General features: G+C 46.7%; 1 protein-coding gene across 3 annotated transcripts in view; it reads right to left on the bottom strand.

Annotated features, from left to right (window-relative positions):
- Positions 1-4,278: 4,278 nt before the first annotated feature.
- FOXO3 (forkhead box O3) overlaps positions 4,279-18,479 on the bottom strand; it is a 102,407-nt gene continuing 88,206 nt past the window's right edge. For 2 of the 3 annotated variants that reach the window (XR_015258094.1, XM_086744184.1), the window contains one exon: positions 13,790-17,970. The gene's annotated coding sequence lies outside the window, so the exon portion shown is untranslated. Of the gene's footprint in view, positions 4,611-13,789; positions 17,971-18,479 lie in introns of those variants that run through there. The other variant, XM_086744185.1, reaches the window with a different exon arrangement.

Below are 18,479 nucleotides of genomic sequence, written 5' to 3'. Positions count from 1 at the left end.
ATAATTTTATGACTGTTAACAACATTAACGACCCTGTGAACCAAGGCAAAAAGCTGCCAGCCCTTGTGCCGCAGAAAGCCCCAGAATCACCTCTGCAAGGAGGAAAAATCCCCCTGCCTCCACAAACATACTGCAGTGTTGTAAAAATTAGCTACCTACTTAAATCACAGGCTGAGGGGGCAGAGCTGCCCGCAGTGCCAGAGGCAGATCCCATCCGGAGACAAATCTGACATGGTGAAGCACCCACTGGCACACTTGGATTTAAATGCAGATCCAGGTACATCAGAGCAGAGTGAGGAGTCCTACAAAAGGGAGCTGCCTCATCACAATAAAATTTTAGGAACAAGTCTAATGGAAGACCCTGAGGTTCCCCAAGAAGACCAAAGCTCACACATGGTGCCTTTGCCCTTTTCTCCAGAGCAATGCCCTTTGTATGCTATTCACCTAGATGTTGCCACACACTAATGCTGCTACCATAGCCTCTTGATGAAAAAACACCAGCTTGCAAGCATATTCAAGGGCTTCAAGTAAGGCTTCTGAGGGGGAGCCAGAGCAACACTTGGAAAAGTCCATGGAAAGATCCAGACACCCTCTGAAGAGCTCCAGGGACAAGTAAAGAAATTTCATCTTCTGCAAAGGCAGTCAGGTCAGCTCAGGATTTGTTCGAGCTTGATTTTCTACAGAAACAAGTTGTATAAGGTCAGACACTCCCCATACAGAAGCTCTTGAAACCATTGGCTGGTTTTGGTCAAGCGTGGCAGGACATGAGAACCTCTGTGACCACCCAGTTCCTGTGAGCTTTCATGCAAACCTTACCCTTTCCTGGTTTGCACAGGGAGGCATGACCAGAGGGGGGTCAGGGACACCAGTAGAGGACAATGGCACTGTGTAGGTTCACTGGATATTTGTTCCCCACGGCAGAGGGCAGAGGAGCAGCTGGCTACAATCCGAATGATGGGCTACACCTTCTCCAAGGCCAAATCCTGGCCTCTGAGTGTGCACATCCAGAAATGAGGAGAGGTCCCAGCCCCGGGGGGGTTGAGTGGCACCATTTGAAATGGCTTTCGTTCTGGTCCAAGTGCAATTCAGCTCCGTCACTCTGCACCCAAACAAGTCCCGGCTGTCAGCAAGAGCCACCAGCTTTGAAAGCTGCCCGTAATTGCAGGCTTTCTGTGCTCTGAGGGAAAGGGGAGGAACTGGATAAAAAACACAGAAAAGGTGTCCATGTCGGTTCAATAGCCTTTCGCGGACTCAATACAAGGTTAATCAAATCATCTGCAATGAAAGCAAGTTTGGCATCCCTGTCCCTGAATTAGCAGTAACACAGAATCCTCAGTTTCCACAGTTTCTTAAAATTTATGCTGTTATTTGTGAAAGGCCTCCAGTATCACCCTCGGGGGAGAGTGGGGGAGCATGTTATTAAAAACCCACCCAAACCCCAAAGTCTACGTGGGAAGAATTATGACAGATACGTACACTTTTCCTGCCTGTGAACATAATCCACGTAGTTAGCACTTTATCAGAACTAATTTAACCCACTTTCTCATTTAAACTACAGGAAAGTGAGTTCAAGTAGGCTCCTTTAACATAAAGAACATCTTTTAACCCAACTTTTGCTCCTGTTCACCCCACCCAATGCTATTAAATGTCTTGAAACTTGACACAAAAAAACATGCCTTATCATGTCGGTTGGTTTCTTTCAATATAGCGGCCCTTATCAGCGTTCAGCAGCCCTATTAACGCAGTCCCCCGCAATCAGCAAGAAGAAGTAGCCCTCACAGATCTCTGATCCGTCCCTCCTCAATGTCAGAGGCCGTTTCTGGATGCTGAATAAAGAGCAGGAGTCCTTTTTATGCCAGCAGTTTGCTCTGTGACATCTGGTCCACAGGCCCGTGATCTGTAGCTCTCGCGGCTCTCCCCGCGGCAGACCCTCGAGCGGCCGATCTACCACGGAGCTGCCCTTCTCTGGGGCGTGGCTGCTGGCCGCCGTCGCTGTCACACTGGGTATCTTCCTGCAGCGAGACTGGGAGAGCCCTGTGCTTGTGCCCTGTGTCTAGCACGTACATTTAGGGGAAGGTTTACCTGTAGAAGTGTTACACGTATCATACAGCTAAGTATAAACTGCTCCACAGAGATAGCGCAGATTTGTCTTCATCATATACTGCATTCTTGGGAGGTGTGGTGGGAAAAAAAAGTGCTGGCAAACATTTCCTCATGAACTGCCAGATTTTTTGTAAAAAAAAAAACCAAAAACCTGCAGACACCCAAAACCTACAGACACCCAAAACCTACAGAGCCTACTGCAAGGCACAGGGCTTCAGGAGTCAAGCTGTTCAGGAAATGGGAGCTGGACATCCTCGCTGGGCACTAATTTTGATTTACAAAGAAGAGAAACCCAGACCCCAGCAGCTCTATCTCCATTCTTTCTAGCAGAGTTATGTTTGCCATGTTTCAGTCCTCATTGCATATATGGACAATACCTTTACTAACTGCTTTCCTCGGGTTATTTTCAGATCATGGGTTGCTGTACTTCATTTAAGCTTCCCAGTAAATTCCAAAATAATGTAAACAAGTGTTTTCACAACTGTTTGCATCTCCCCTTGTTCCCTCCTGAGGAACAGAGGAGGATGGGACTGGGGTGTCCTTGAGATACCATACTTGATCTTAGCCAACAGACTGAGATCAGGGTCGGCAAAAACAGAGAGAGGAAGGATATTGCAAAACACCAGTGAAATATTTTCCCTTGGGATTCTGAGTTTGGTTGGGCAGGCGATGCTGGCAGAAGGTGAAGGGAACAACCTCTCCACTTTTGCTCCACATGAAGGCAGGCTTGCGAGGAGGAGGCCTGTGTTCTGCAAATGCCTCTAGGGCAGAGTTTACACTGGGCACAAGAGGTTACAGGTGGTTTTCGAGGCACCCACAGCACCTCTGCAATGCTGGGCTGTCCATGGCGATGCTGCATCTGGTGTCTCTGCCAGGTCAGGGTGCCCAGCTGAGCTCAGGATCGAGCCCTGGTCCATGCTGCAGGGGCTCCAGCCCAGACAAGCCCCACTGCTGTTCCTCTGGTGACCCTGTCTCAAATCCAGCCTCAACAGTCACCCCCACTTGTGCAGCCCCATCAGTCATGGTCTGTGGGAGACAAGAGGCAGGCAAGGAGGTGTCAGCAGGCATCCCCAGGGGTTGGGTTTTTCCCCTGAGGCTTCATGGCCCTCTTGCAGGGCAGACAGGTCAGGTAGGGAGACAAAATCTCCGCGTACAACTTCTGTTACAAGACAGAAGCTGCAAAGCATGGTTGCTAGCTACGAAAAAAATTATCCAGGGAGAAGGTTTCTCTCTTACGAAATGCACCTCCTGGTCACCCTGCAGAAATCGTCCTTGCCCTCATTCGGGCTGCCACCCGTCAGCTTTTTGGTTCTGCCTTTGACTTCCTTACAAGCTGTTAGGAATTGTATTTATGCAAATAGTTTAGGTTTTATTGGGGCTTATCAGGCATAATTTTGGCTAATCTAGGGTCAATTTTTATACTCATTGTTGGATTATTATTCTTTAAGGTACTGTTTGGAGGAGTTATTGACACAGAAGATGGTGAAATGTAGCAGATCTTCCTTTTAAGTATTTAATCCTCATGTGCACAAAAGCAGAGAAGTTCGTGCTTCCCTGACCATTTCATTTCTCCATTTCCAATATCATTCTCCAATGCCTGCAGAGTTATTACAGATAAGAAAGAGTCATTCCACGGTTAAATAAAAGTACATGTGCTTTCTGTAGAAAAGAAGGAAAAAAAAAGTAGGTATTTTCATATTGCCTTTAAGAACTTTTATCAGTGCAGGAATGGGCTAAATTCGGACCAGTGAGCTAGAGCTCAAAAACACGTATTGCCAAATCCGTTCCCTTCTTCTAGACTCTAGTTTGCATCAAGTTGAACATGAAGGCAATTTCTTAAGATTAAACTCCCCCACTTGGTACAACTGCAATTTGAAAGAGTTAAATTGCTAAACAAGTTTGCGGGGAGGCACATACGTAGCTATGAATTTAGGTAACCACAGGTTCTCAGTGCCCTCTGTGTGAAACTGTTCTGTTCCTTACCATCCATTCACATCGGCATCGTCAGGGCAGCGAGCAGTGATAAAGAAAACTGGAGAAGAAAACTTCTTTCAAAACTTTTGGCTTGGATGTATACAAGCCACTGTGTTTGTCGCATGAGCATTCAGTCCACAAAAATACACATTTGCTTGTGGTGAATATCATTTTCCTGAGGAAAAGGAACAAACCCCTCCAGCCAGTCAGACTATTAGGATTTTATTGTTGTTTTCAAGGAGTGATTTAGCCGTGACTGGGGAGCAGGCTCTTCAGGAGCCATGCACACATCACCGATTACACAACGCACATAAGGCGCGATAGTGTCATTACCACACCTCTGTTTTTTTAAATACACTTCCTTCTGCTTTAAGGTTGGGTCCAGTTATTCATGGGGAGCACCCAGCTCTGTATGAGGAAGCGGTGAATCCTTCTCCAAAGCACGCAGCCAGCAAGGAAGGCCAAGTTTTACTCAGGGATTTCCCGCCAGATCTTCTCAGTAAAATGTGGTGCGTCTTTTTTTGCATGTTCAACTGTGGAGGAAAGGCCTTGATTAAACCGGTGAAGCTAAACCACCTCCCCGCTAAGACATAGCAGCATAAAATTCAGAATTATGTACCACGGAGCAAGTAATCCCAGTCAACCCCAGCAGCCCTGACAGTCCCTTACGGCGCAGGGCGAGAAGATGCCAGCCATCTCCTGGGGTCACTGACCATCCCAACAGCCCGAGGACTTGCCCTGCGGCCAGGTACGGCGCCTCATCCTCAGGGGGGTACAGGGGATAGGGCGCAGGGTCTGTGGTCCCATGGCATGTCAGGACTCCTCCGCACCCCACCAGTCCAGCCAAGGGAGAAGTCAACCACAGGGAAGTTGAGGGCAGCCCTTTGCGCCATATTTGTTTGCTCTTGTTTTCTTCAAGAGACCCTGAACCACTCAACCCTCAAAATACCAATGCGAGCAACAAGGGAGCAAGAGACTAATTTATCGCAGTTGGTAAGATACTGCTCTAATTTAACTCACAGGTCAGGGCAGTTGTAGACGAAAGAGCAAGAAGGACAAGGAGAGACCCCTGGCAAGTTTTTCTCCAAGTCCATGCTCTGGGTGGGGCAGGCAGATAAGATCTGCAGCACCATCAATCAACTCACAGCAAAGGGAGAAGAGAAACGGATTGTGAAACGAACTATAAAATAAACATCTAATGTAAACATTGAAAAAGCAGTCCTTTGTTCTTTCTGTCTGGGAGCCCAAGTCTGGTACAAGTTACTGGCTGATTATGCTGGGACCCTGTTTGGAGGGGTTACTGCTGGCCACATTGCAGGGCAAGGAGGCAGCGGCTGCTCTTCCCTATTGGCAGGAGATGAGGCTGATCCCACCATGAGCATCCCTGCTGTCCTCTGGCACAGCCCATCATGCGCTGGCTTGGGTGCCTGAGCTTTGCCCATGATTGCTGGGCTCCTCCTGACCCAGAGGGATGCCCTCCCAGACACCAGCCTTGGTGGCCTGGCAGCAGTGACGGAGACACCCCAAAAGGCTTCAGGCTATGTCATTCTCCAAGGCTGGGGTTTTCTGATAAGCAAGTGCTCACCCAAAGCTGCCTCTCCCTGCCCTGCCTCCCATGTCTCTGCCCATGCCAGCCCTGCTGCTCATGGTCGGTGGGGCTTTGCTGCTTGCATCTCCTGGTCCAGCCCATCGACCCTGCTGGGAGAGCCAACGTGTGCCCTCCACCAGAGGTGCTGGCCACATCTGAAACCAACCTGACCCACAGCAGGAACATCTGCCTTTTTACCTGTAGTTATAGAATCATAGAATGGTTAGAGTTGGAAGGGACCTTCAAAGGTCCTTCTGATTTCCAGGCATCCAGCCATGAGAGGGGTCAATAGATGCTGGAGCACGGCTTGCCCCAGGAGGAGCACTTCCTGCACTGCTTTTCATCAGGAAAAGGAAACCTATGGGGCAGCGCATCTTCTCAGAGCTTTGAGTCTCACCAGGAACAGGAGAGGGCAACTTCTGTTTGCAGCGAGATGTGCCTGGAGAATGAACAGGGACAACATGCACCTTCTTCGGGGGCAAAGGGAGACACTAGAGAGCAGAAGGAAACTAAATACCAGATTTTTAGCAGGCGGTTGTGCTACATCAATACCTCTCTGGGGTCTGGGGCACACCCTGGTTCATGTGTCAACACACCAGGACAGCATTACTCAACACCTGTTACACTCAAATCAGGAGAAAAGATAACAATTTGCTGCTATACACAGAGACCTGTGCCTCAGGTAGGAAAGGGCAGAAGCCTCTGTGTTCTTTTTGTTTGTTTTGTTTTTAAAGTTATTTTAACTCTTTAAGGCAAGCCATAGCAGAATGGGGTTAGAAGGGACCTCAGGAAATCATCAACCTGCTCTAAGGCAGGGACAATGAAAATCCAGGCAAACACTTTGCTCCCCAAAACACCCTTAATGAAGAGAGTTCCACACCTCTAGGAAATGTATTAATTCTCCTCGTAGCTACAACATAACCTATATTTTGCTACAGGTGAAACACAGCTATGTTGTCTCCTTAGTGGGCAGAAGGGGGTTTTTAGTAGTCTTCAATGTAAAGGGCAGTTTGTGTCCCTGTTCTAACAAATAAAATCAGGCTTAGAATCATAGAATCACAGAATAGTTTGGGTTGGAAGGGACCTTTAAAGGTCATCTAGTCCAACCCCCCTGCAAGGAGCAGGGACATCTCCAACCAGATCAGGTTGCTCAGAGCCCAGTCCAACCTGGCCTTGAACGTTTCCAGGGACAGGGCATCCACCACCTCTCTGGGCAACCTGTGCCAGTGTTCCACCACCCTCAATGTAAATTTTTTTTCCCTAATGTCTAATCTGAATCTACTTCCCTATATTTAAAAACCATTACCCCTCGTTCTATGGCAACAGACCCTGCTGAACAGTCTCTCCCCAACTTTACTGTAGGCCCCCTTGAGGTACTGGAAGGCCACTGTAAGGTCTCCCTGGAGCCTCCTTTTCTCCAGGCTGAACAGACCCAGCTCTCTCAGCCTGTCCTGATAGGAGAGGTGCTCCAGCACCTTGGAGTTTTCTCATAGGTTCTCATTCTCACTGACTCTGCTCATTCTTCTTGCTTTTCTTCAGGTTGGCTCCAGCATCCAGGACTGCCCCAGTGCCACAACACCACAGCAGGAGCTCAGACAGTTTCTAGCTCATTATTGCCCACAGCACCTATTTTCCGGTGCTGCTGCTCACGCCCCACTTGGCGTATGTGTAGTGCATCTCTCCTTCCTTAGTGCAGTGCATCTCTGTCTACTGAACTTCATCAAGTTGATTTTCCCTCCCAGTTGCTCATGGTGGCACGTGGTGGCACTCCTCATTCTGCACGAGGGCCTTGCTTAGGGTGTGGGACATGTGTCCTCCAGTGGCTGGGCTGGCTGAGATGCCAGCAATCAGAGGTTGCTGCCAACTTTCGGGTGTCCAGGCCCCCACGGCCACAGGCATCCAGCCAAGGCTGGGTGGGGCAGGCGGCATGGGGACTCAGGGACAAGTGTGGCATGCGATTAGGCTCAGAGGAGGAGGATGGGACAGGTGGGAGGGGAGATAGCGTGCAGGCCCTGCTTTGGAAACGCACATGTAATAGCTGATAGTTGTCGAAGTGTCCAGTCAAGCACTGCTTTCTACCTCCAAATTCCCCTCTACAGCCACCACCTGTGGTTCTGCCAGGAGGAGGGGGGAGAGGCTGAAAACTGACACTTGGCCAAAAAGCCTGTGGGGTACAGCAGAGAAACCCCCGGGGGAAAGGGACTTAAGCTGATCACCATTTCCCAACAGAAGTGTCTGTGTCCCATAACGCCCTACCAAATGGGGCAGAGGGGATGCTGCTGAAGATACTGATTTTAGTTGGGGGAAGTTATCCGCCTTCCCCACTCAGTTCACACTGTCAGCCGTACCTACAGTTTTATTATATTTTGAGTTTCATACATTCATTTTGTGTGAAGAAGCCGAGCACAGGCAGCACTTTCACTGGGAGCTGTACTCTGAGCAAGGCTCAGCACGTGCCCAGGGTGCGTGGCGTTACGAGCCATCGCTTGCGGATAACTGTCCCGTGTGCAGGGTACGAAGGTCCCCAGGGTTTGCTTCAGGTATCGTTAGTGGCTGTTGCAGCACCTGTGCTGAACACTGACCTGTGCAGTGAGATGGAGGGGTCTGTACACTTTCTCTGGTGCAGCACAGACCGATGCTTGGATAAACAAAATTTGGGAGTAAACTGCTTAAAACACAAACAAGGTACTTCAGCAGTTTGGTGTAAGCAAGATTTCAGTTAAGAGGGGTCAGAAGAATGAAATTCCGCTCTATCCATTTCCGAATACATCTCCTTTGTTCAGACTCTTATTATCTTGTATTCCAGGTGCCAGATTCAACCCACATTTAACATTTCTAGTACAGCTTTGTCCCGAGACTCTTGTCACAGGGGTGATGTCTGAGACAAGGCTAGGCCAAGAAGAAAGGTGTGTGGGGTCTACATGTCTGTGTACAGAAATGTTAGACAAGGCACTTTTAGATGGTCCTTCCTCAACCATGAGCTCCTCCAATCTGCCTGTATGATAAATTTGACCTTTAAGTTAGTCTTGACATGCTGAACATGTGTCTACAGAGGACTGTCAATTATAATGGAAAAGAAACAGATAAGCCTTTTGTTAGCTCATGGATGAGGCGATCAGCATAAAATGTTCAAATTCTGTTCACCTTCAAGAAGAAGAGTTGGCAGGATTCTCAACTCACTGAAACAGAGAGAATCAGAGTTTGTAAATTTTATTTTGCAGATTACAGCCCAGGGAAGTATTACTGGTCACAAGTGCCAGCGCTGCTGTTAGGCAGGCACCATGGCCACAGCAGGCACCAACAACCAAGATGGTTGTTCTAGGCTGTATGAAACTGCTTCACAATATCCATTTCTCACAGAAAGACTTGGCAGAGCACAAAAAAAGCGAGACACTTCTAAAAAGAGCAAGACATTCATTTTTTTCCCCATTCCTTTGTGTGCAGCGGTTTGCTCCGAAGCAGTGTGCTCGTGTCCCTTTGAGAAGCCACGCCTGGTAAGAGGTCTACAAACCATTTGTACTTACTCTCAGCTCTGCATCTCCTGACCTTAGCAGACCTTTGGATACAGCCACCAGTTCACATGGGCTGCAAACTTGCTATTCCACGTGAAGCAATGCTCAAGGTTTAGCCTATGATGTTAGGAGAAGGTGGCTGACATAGCTAGACCAGCAAACTGTCTTCGGACTCAGACGTAGCTGGAAGCAGCAAACAAGAGAGCGCTTCTTGCCAGCGCAGCTAGAATGCAGCGAGTCATTCTGGTAACAAGTTCTTGCCAGGTGACTGTGTTACCTGCACTTCTTGCTTGTATAAAAACATCATGAAAAATAATCATATCCACAACTGACATTAGTGACCCCACAAATGTTTTAAGCATTTTTAGAAAAACAGAGAATGTAAAAATGTCAGAGAATGAAAAAAAAGAAAAAAAAAGAACTTTTTTTTTTCAAAGAAAGGCTCATGGTGATCAAAAGTTAGGAAGACCATTGCTGATAGCAATGGGAAACACTGTGACTTCAGACATGAAGAATGATTGAAGAGCATGAAGGAGTGGTTCAGGTGCCCCCATGGCACCCATATCACTTAAAGGGTAGGATTTCATTAGGCCCTTTTCATGTGCTGCCTTATTTGCCATTCCTGTATGCTCACATCTCTTGTGTTTTTCTCTGCACACACAGAAAAGCCCACTTGGAGGCACAGTCCATGAGACAGGTAAGGTGGGAGCAAGCCCCCCTGCTCCTCACACATGCAGTTGTGAGGGAAAGCCAAACTGAGAGAGGTTCCTGCTAAAAGCCACAGCATGTCATTGTCCCTAGGGCCCACTCTCAAGAAGGGAACAAAGTTTTGGTGAGGTAAGGTGAAGAGACTGTGGCAAAGTGAAGATATTCAGGCAGGAGCGTTAAGAAGCTGGAAATGTACCGACATAGTCTCAGCCAAGTCCTCCAAGATCCAGCAATTCAGGGCACTTTCTGCAGACAGCTTGTCACCTTGATGTCCTCAGGTGAAAAACAGTGAAACGGGTTCACCTCAAATGCTAGCTATGGATGAGACAGAGAAAGGGGAAGCGAGACTTTGGGTTTACCTGTATTAGCTCTCCAGAACAACTTCCCACATACCTGCTTTTACTCCGTGGTGAGCTAGCTTCCACTGACCCTTTGGTGACAACAAGGTAGCCCACCTTACCCCGGCCACAGAGCAAACACAACTTCACTGCAAAGACCCCCTGTACATCCACATCTAACCTTCCCCTGTGCTACCTTCTCCTTCTAGCTGTAGTCCTAGAAGAAGCAGTTTCCAAGCAGACACCTGACGGGGAGATGGCTTCACCAGGAAAAGACTCCTAGCTCTGAAAGCCACTATAATTTTATAACCACTCAGGCACAGTAGAGTTTTGACTTAAATTGTGGATTTCCATAGGAGTCTGCTAGGCTGAGTGACAGTGCATAGCGAAAACTTCTGTATAAAAGAGACAGCCTCACCATCCATTTTACTTAACAGATGCACGCTGAGGTTGATAACACAGTTTGTTATTGCAAGTATGACTCTCAAGAGAAGTGTGAATGACAATGGGGTTCATTTAATGAATAAAATAACTACTTAAAAAAAAATTATGTCTTTTATGAGTTGCTTTCTAACGACTGACTTTTCTACGGGACATTCATCCATGAATTAGTCAATGGTGTAGAAGCCTGGATAGCCTAAGTAAGAGAAGCCTATAGAGATTTAAAATAAAGTGCTGCTGAAGTGTGAATTTTCTACTGAAACAACAAACACAATGTGAGAGGCTGCCCAGACACTAACCCCGTTGTTCACAGCAAGGGCTTGGAAAGGCTGGACCTTGCCCTTCTGAAGGGGAAAGTGTCAGAAAGCAGCATCCTCTGCTGCCCCCCAGGGAGGACCTCTGAGATGGCCATGTCGATGCAGAGTTTTGCTCCATCTTTTGCTCTGGAGGTCAGAAGTCAGAGTACAATCATATTTCTTAATTAGCACTTTCTAACCGACGCTGTCCTTTTCCAAGGTGGTTACAAACAGAAGAAGGAGTCATTGTCCATGTAGCAGATGAAGCTTCAGAGAGGTCCCATGTGACACATGAATACCAGACCAGGGTGCTGGCATCTCCCATGCTTCGCTTCCACTGACATTCCTCCCCATCCTCCTGCCTCAGCACGGAGGTCTTACAGGGCTTACGGTGGCCCCCAGGGTGTGAAACAGAGCCCAAGTCTGACATCCATGCGGTGCCGTGCACCACGGGTGCCGGCAGCAGCCTCAACGCCCATCAGGGTGTGCAAAGCAGGGCGGCGTGCCGCAACGCTGGTCCCCAGGGAAAGGCAGCACTTGGGAATTGCCTTATGCTCTGAATTTCAGCAAAGCTGAAGTTTTAAGGTAGCAACTAAAAAAAGGTGATAATTAGAGGTGGAGGGAGGAAGAATCATGATCAGGATCGTACTTGCCTTGGAAATTGGAAAGATTTTATGAGATGTCATATATTCCTACTGTTTTTCCCCATTTCACCACATCATTCACAGGATATAGGTATCTTTAAATCTGCACGGCATAATGTAACACTAAAAGAATGTTACAACAGCTGCCCTCATTTAGGCCAATTGTTCCTATTGAATTGAGACACTCTGTCTTGTTTCCTAGATTAAATCGGTTCCTTGGTATGTCATCAAAGCATCAAACAATAAAAGCAGGAGACGCTTTGTTCTAATAAGTAAATGCTGCGGCACATGCAAAGCTACCGGTGTCATTAGTATGAACAGAAAATCCAAGTGTGGAAATAAAAAATCTGAAACTGAGTTTCTGAATTTTGTCAGACAATTCCAAAGTTTTCTGCAGTAAAACAGCAGAAAAAAAAAAAAAGTTTGTTGTTGTTGTTCTAATGGAATTTTCTATGTTTCGTGTTTACATGATAAAATTATTTTCATTTTAAAAAATTCCACAGGCAGAGCCAGTGGGAAAAAAGCTCTGTGGGCTGGGTCACGCAAACAGAGAAGCGATGAGACACTGCAGGAGCCGCTGGCAGGGGGATGAATCTGTGCGCCGGCCAGAGTGGTATCTACTCCATCTGGCTTGGGCTCTGCTTCACCCAAGAAGTCCTCCTTTTGAACAGGGAGATACCAGTCATGATGACTCCACCAGAAAAAGAGGCAGCCTCCCAGATTTGCTTATCTCAACCTTCTTGCAAGCACCCCTAACTTCCTCGGCAGCGGTAGCCAAACAAGAGCTGTAAAACACTGTTTTCCCTGCTCTGGTCAAACTCGCAACTCAGCATATGTGGTGGGGAGCTCCCAAAATAGCTCTCGGTTGCCTCACCAGTCTCAGCAGCAGCTCGAAAAGCCTTTTGTCTTCTGGGACAACTTGGAGAAGTTTAAAATGTTTGGACTTATTTTGAAAGTACTCTGAAAGATAAGAATGATCTATTCCAAGGCTGGATGAACCCAAGGTCACAGCTAAGGCGTTGCACAACACAACCAAGTAGGTTCAGCACAAAATTTGCACAGGATTTGATCAGCTCATCATCGCTACCTAAATTCAGGCCAAAGCTGAAGCCCTTCCACCTGGCACCTCACCAGGCCAAATGCTCGCATCATTTGTCTCAAATACCAGTGGGGCGATGCCAACGAGGCAGAGGACACAGGTCCTTCCCTGCAGAGCACTCCTGGAGGAGCCTTCAGAAAAATCAAGCAAAACAGCTCCATTTTTGAGAAGAAGCTGCAATTGCTGCAGGACAAGCATGCTCTCACTCTGGGAAGACCAATGCATGCTTCATCCTGGTCAAAGGCTATTTTCTAACCAGATCTTGTAATCTTTCAGGCTAGTTAGGGCAAAGCCTGAAGAGCTCTTGCTATGTTAAACAAGGGACATCCCCAAGCTACTTTTTACACTGCAAGGCGTCAACACAATGCTCCCGTGGGCTTTACACGGACAACACGGCCATCGTCCCCCCAGAGTCATGCAAAACCCCTCCCTGCCCTGTGTAAAGGCTCCTCTTTCTTGAAAATCTCACTTGCTCTTGAAAAATGACTCCAGAAAACCATATACATCTGTGGCTTCCCGTCAGGGTGGGAGAAGAGTTTTTTGTCAACGTGTCTCATGTTTCTCAGCACGTTCCCCTGTGCCTTGGCCAGAGCCCTCGGTGTAACTTTCTGCTGAGTCAGGCTGCTGGTTTTCTTATCCCAAATCCCCAATGCGTGGTTTCAAGTACTCCAGACATTTTTCAAAGACAGTTTGAAACCCAGCCAAGCCCACAGAGGGTGTAACTCTTCTCCTGATCGACTTGCAGTCGGGCTGGTTGTCTCCCAGGATGGGTGAGCTGGGCTGCAGCCACCATCCCAGGGGACAATCGCCCCTGCCCCACAAAATCAAGCGATCTCTGTGATTTTTAGCAGCAGTAAATGATCTCATTGGGGCTTACCTGACCACCAAAACTATGCTGGCTTGGCTGAAGAGTTGAAGTGTAGAGGCCCATGTAAATAAACGTTTACAGACTCCAGATCAGGCCCCCTCCCCAGCCCCAAACATCTCCCCAGCCGGTTTCACCCACTGCTTAGAAAGTCACCCCTTTTCCACGTCCCGCATTTAGATGTCCATCCATGACACAATGAAACAGAGCGAAGACAAATATGCAATGTAGAGATCCATTATGCTTTATTTACATGCGTCACCATCTCTTTTACAAACTAGATTACAATTTAAAATGGAATACACAAGGCAATATCTACTAACACCAAGTGGAGTAAGCACTGCGTCTCTACTTCGTTTGGAAAGGGGCAGGTTTTGCTCCAAAACAAACTTCCTTCCAACCTCTGTGTAGTAAAGGTAGTATATTCCTCCAGGGCAGCATCTTTTTTTTTTTTTTTTTTTTAAAATATAAAATCCTCAGTAAGACTGCAACATGAGAGTGTCTGCTTTCAAATGAAAGTACAAGATAGCCCAAATGAAAAGTATAAACTGTTTAGCTCTTCGGTATGTAAAGACGGCCATGCGCGATAAGGCTGTGGATTTAATATTCTTCCAATTTACATGGCTTGAAACAAAAACAGATAAAACAGTTTTACAGATACTGTATACATATTTTTTCCAATCATGCAACTTTTTTTAAAAAAAAAGTTAAACATGTGAAGCCAAATGTACAATCCATTTTCTTCCAACCCATAGTAACGAAATGTATCTGGTCCCCCTTCACATCTGTTGGCAATTCCTAATGTAGATTGTGTACTAGAAACAATTACAGGACACCAATTGCCAAGCAATGACATAATTTTAGAGAAATACATGACCTAAAAGGTAACTTTTTGAAGCGGTGGCACAAAATTTCCGGAGTTAGGCAGTGGTCAACTACCCAATTATTCTCAAGAGAATTTTTTTTACACAATTATTAAATCAAGCCCCAAACCTGTGACTAGGAACTGCATAAATGTCACTCTTTTAGACCAAGTTTTTGAACAGTACCTACGTAATTGTTCTGGACCTTTATCTGTTTTACATAGTTTCAGAAGGAAAACTTCTACACATAAACATGTTTAAAGACTCAAAGGCCAAAGTTTTCAAAAGGTTGGTTCCCAAAATTGGAAATTAAAATTCATATTTTGACACCTACATAAGTGGCTCTTTGAATTCAGCGAGATTTATTTAGCACCTCTGGAGAGGAGGGCATTTGCTGGGCACCTCAGCAGGCATAGAGGATGGTGACCTTCCCCTGGGCCTGGGGGACCTGACATCCCTCCTTCCTTTGAGAAGCGACAAGGACAGAGCAGCTCACCCCCTGTGACCATGCTGGAGTCCCCCATGCCTGATACCAGGCACTTCTGTTTGAAAATTTTGGCCATGAAAAAAAGAGCAACGGAAACCAAACCAAAGCTGAAGAGGTTGGCCAAGTCCACTCCTCTTCGGTGAGTACCAGGATGTTCTCAAAAGCAGAGGCCCAATGTGTCCCAGACATGCCAATGGAAATGCCCTCCTTGGCATTGCTGGGAGGCAGGTTAAGCCTTTCAGCTGCTAATGCTTTGATTTTTATTTTTTTTTAAATTATTTTCCATTGACAGGCTGTCTCTGAATCTGTCCTGGTCTTCCTCCATTTTCTGAACAGAGCAGACCATAGTTTTCTCTCTTATTTCTGCCAGCAGGAGCTAGCTCCATCGAACTGCCGTAGCAGAGCAGAAGTTGCCCCCGTTTGGTTTAAGCTAACAGGCCTTCCCTTGCCTTTGACAAGAACTGCATCTGTACCAAGAAAAACATTAAAATGATGGATTTTGGTCACCACGGCCATACCATCAAGTCAGGCCTTACTGGTGCTGTCAGTGACTTGGTTGGTGGTCTTCGGGCAGCCACCTGGGGTCTCACCGGAAGCTCACCCGTGCAGGGGCCAAATGCTGTAGCCTGGCACGGGGCACTGCCGAGTGAGCTCTGCTGGTGACCAAAACCACGGGGCAGGGGAACGAGCCCAGCTGCAGGGCAGCAGTCACAGACGAGCTCAGGTAAGTCCTTCAGTGTACACTCGCATTTTGGGGTGTACTGGGAACCGGGGAGCTAATGCTAGACGGTCAGAGGAGGCCGGAGATAAAGCTCTCGACCAATTTTGGTAAAAGGTGCCTGCAACTGGATCCCAATAAGCAGAGACTCCTAGCCCAGGCAACTGCTGTGCCACACCAGCATCCTGGGTAGCTGGCTGCTGACAGAGATGGGCAATGAGCATCAGCTGACTCCAACAAAGTCAATAAACTAGTCCCCACGCTGACAAATACACCACCTCAGTGTAAAAAGAAAAGGGAAGGTTTTTTAAAAGGTGAATGATAAAACCTTGGCTGCTTGGAAGAGTTGATATGCTACAGGGCTACAATAACCACAACTGCACAGAGCCTACACTGTCATAACTGCGGGGGGAAACCAAGAGGTGCATCGTTACAAGAGAACAGCGTGGGGGCTACGATACAAAACCAAAACTTCCATCACACTAGGAGCTGTTGTTTCACCAATATCACCTCAGGGACCTGGAAAGTAAGGGGCGAGGAAGGGCCCATGAATGCTTGTGTGTGTGTGTGTGTGTGTGTGTGTGTGCGCGCGTGTGCGTGCATGACTGTGTGCGTGCGGTGGCAGTGGCGAGGGGGAGTCACTCCACATTGCATGGAACACGTGTCGGTGGGAACTCATGCACTGCGACCTTGGGTTAAAATGCTAGTTTGTTTTCCTAACATCCATGCATAATGATCCATTTCTGTACATAATAAAATATATTTATATATTTATATGCATAATGCTTTTATGCAAAGAAAAAAAAACTTCATATATCGCTCTGGAGAATTATGTATACACTGTCCTATTCAGAACCTCTTCATACTGAGTTCCTATGTACCATTGGTGTTTTCCCCTCTTTTTTTTATCCCTCCCCCCTCAAGATACTAACAAAAAGTAATCAAACATTCCAGATTATAGAGAGGATCTATACAGCACCATACCTTTTATTCATTATTATTATTAATTATTATTCATTTTACAAAAGAAAATCTTAGAAGCAAAATATATAAAACTGCCTTTTCTTTCAGTGTCATTTATCCTGTTACAATCTATGCTCATATGAAAAGCCATTTGTATGATACTGTCACCTTGCCATTCCCTCTCCTGCTTCTCCTGCCGCAACAGATTATACATAATGAGAAGGAAAAAAATAATCAAGAATATGTTCAAAACAAACAAACAAAAAGGATCACTGATGCAGTAACATACCGTGCAACAACCTGTGCCTCAACTCCCGGCATTGTCACTGCAAGTCACCTGCCGATGCCCAGCCTCTACGCTTAGCTTTTCTGCAAAGCGGCATATTTCCCTTCATCTTCGCTTTTTCAAACACATCTTTACAGGTGGCTATGTTCAGCTTGTCTGGCAGCTCAGCTTATAACTCCTCACCAGCTCACTGCGGCAGTAGGGGCGGCCCTGCTAACATAAGGCAGGAGGGGAGCCTGCTCCGGCGTGCGGCAAACAGCTCCCGCCTCGGTGCACGTGTGGGCAACGGCACCCGCTGTCAGTCCGTCCTCACGAGCCAAGAGGCAAACACACCGGTTTCCCTTGTTTTGCAATCAACCCTGGTTTGACGCTTAAGGAAAAAGAGGGGTGTACCATTAAATTTAAGGAAAGAACTAAGAAAGAAACAATCAAACCAACCCAACAAACAAAGAGACCACACATATCACCCCTCTCTGGATTTCAGCTGGTTGATGGGTATAACAAATGCTTATGTCTGAGCAGCGTTGGGTTATGATCATTTCCTTACGCGCGCGCAGTACTTCAGATTCCCCAGGGTAAGAAAGCAAAAATGGTCAAAAAAATCTACGGAAATCAAACTGGAGGTTGTGCGGGAGGAGGGTGGACAGAAGGGGAAAAACCTCCAAAAAGAAAAGCCAACTTAAAACATCCCATAAACCATTAATATATTGAAACACCACATACTCATTGACAAGTAACTACTGCAAAGGCTACACAGTGTGTTCTCAACAGGATGGTGCTGAACATTGGCTCCACAGCAGGTGCTTGGCCATCCCAGAAAAGGAAGATTTTGCATACTTCAGAACAAGTTCAATTCCCAAAAAAAAATAAAAAGAGAGAGAAAAAAAAACCAAAAACAAAACAACAACAAAAAAAAACCCAAAGAGGATCTTCACTCAGGTAAGGGGCCTATTAACAGTCTGCTTCGTTAGGAAAATAATGCAGGGTTCACAAAGGTCTCAAGCTGTAAACAGTATCACTGTCCACTTGCTGACAGCAGATTTGGCAAAGGGTTCTCTCTCTACATCTCGTGTCAGTTTGAGGGCCTGGAGAGGAAGAAGAAAAAGAAGAGAAGACAGTGAGACTGCTGCATGTAGAATAAAAACCACAACAAAAAAAGCAACCAAGCAAACCTTCAAACCCAACAACAGCTTACACTGACAAGCAATTTTGATTTATTTGCACCCAGAAGCTTCAAACTTACAGCAAAGAATAAATTGCACTGTGACCCTGCCTGAGAACGCTTCTCCCTTGTTAAGGTCTGAGTGTGCTTCTTTGCTGGCTTAGCTGCTCCCAAGCAGGAAAGAAAAAACCCTCTGTTCAAAGAAAAACAACGGCCAAGTCTGATTTACAGAAACCCAGTGTGTTGTCTATTTGTTAAGCACATTTCCAGGTGAAGTATGGAAGGATCCTCCAGCTTTTCTCCATTTTTCACGATCACCCTTTCCCATCGTCACCGAAAAGCTGGACAAATCTTAGGTCAGCGTTTGATATCAACTACCACTCTTGAAGGACAGGCAAAGGAGGCTGCTCAAGAGAAGCAGCGAGGAACCAT

This window comes from Chlamydotis macqueenii, chromosome 3, assembly GCF_036417535.1.
Source record: "Chlamydotis macqueenii isolate bChlMac1 chromosome 3, bChlMac1.mat, whole genome shotgun sequence".
Taxonomy (NCBI): domain Eukaryota; kingdom Metazoa; phylum Chordata; class Aves; order Otidiformes; family Otididae; genus Chlamydotis; species Chlamydotis macqueenii.
The sequence above is the reverse complement of the archived record's forward strand: the minus strand, read 5'-3'. Positions and strand labels throughout refer to the sequence as shown.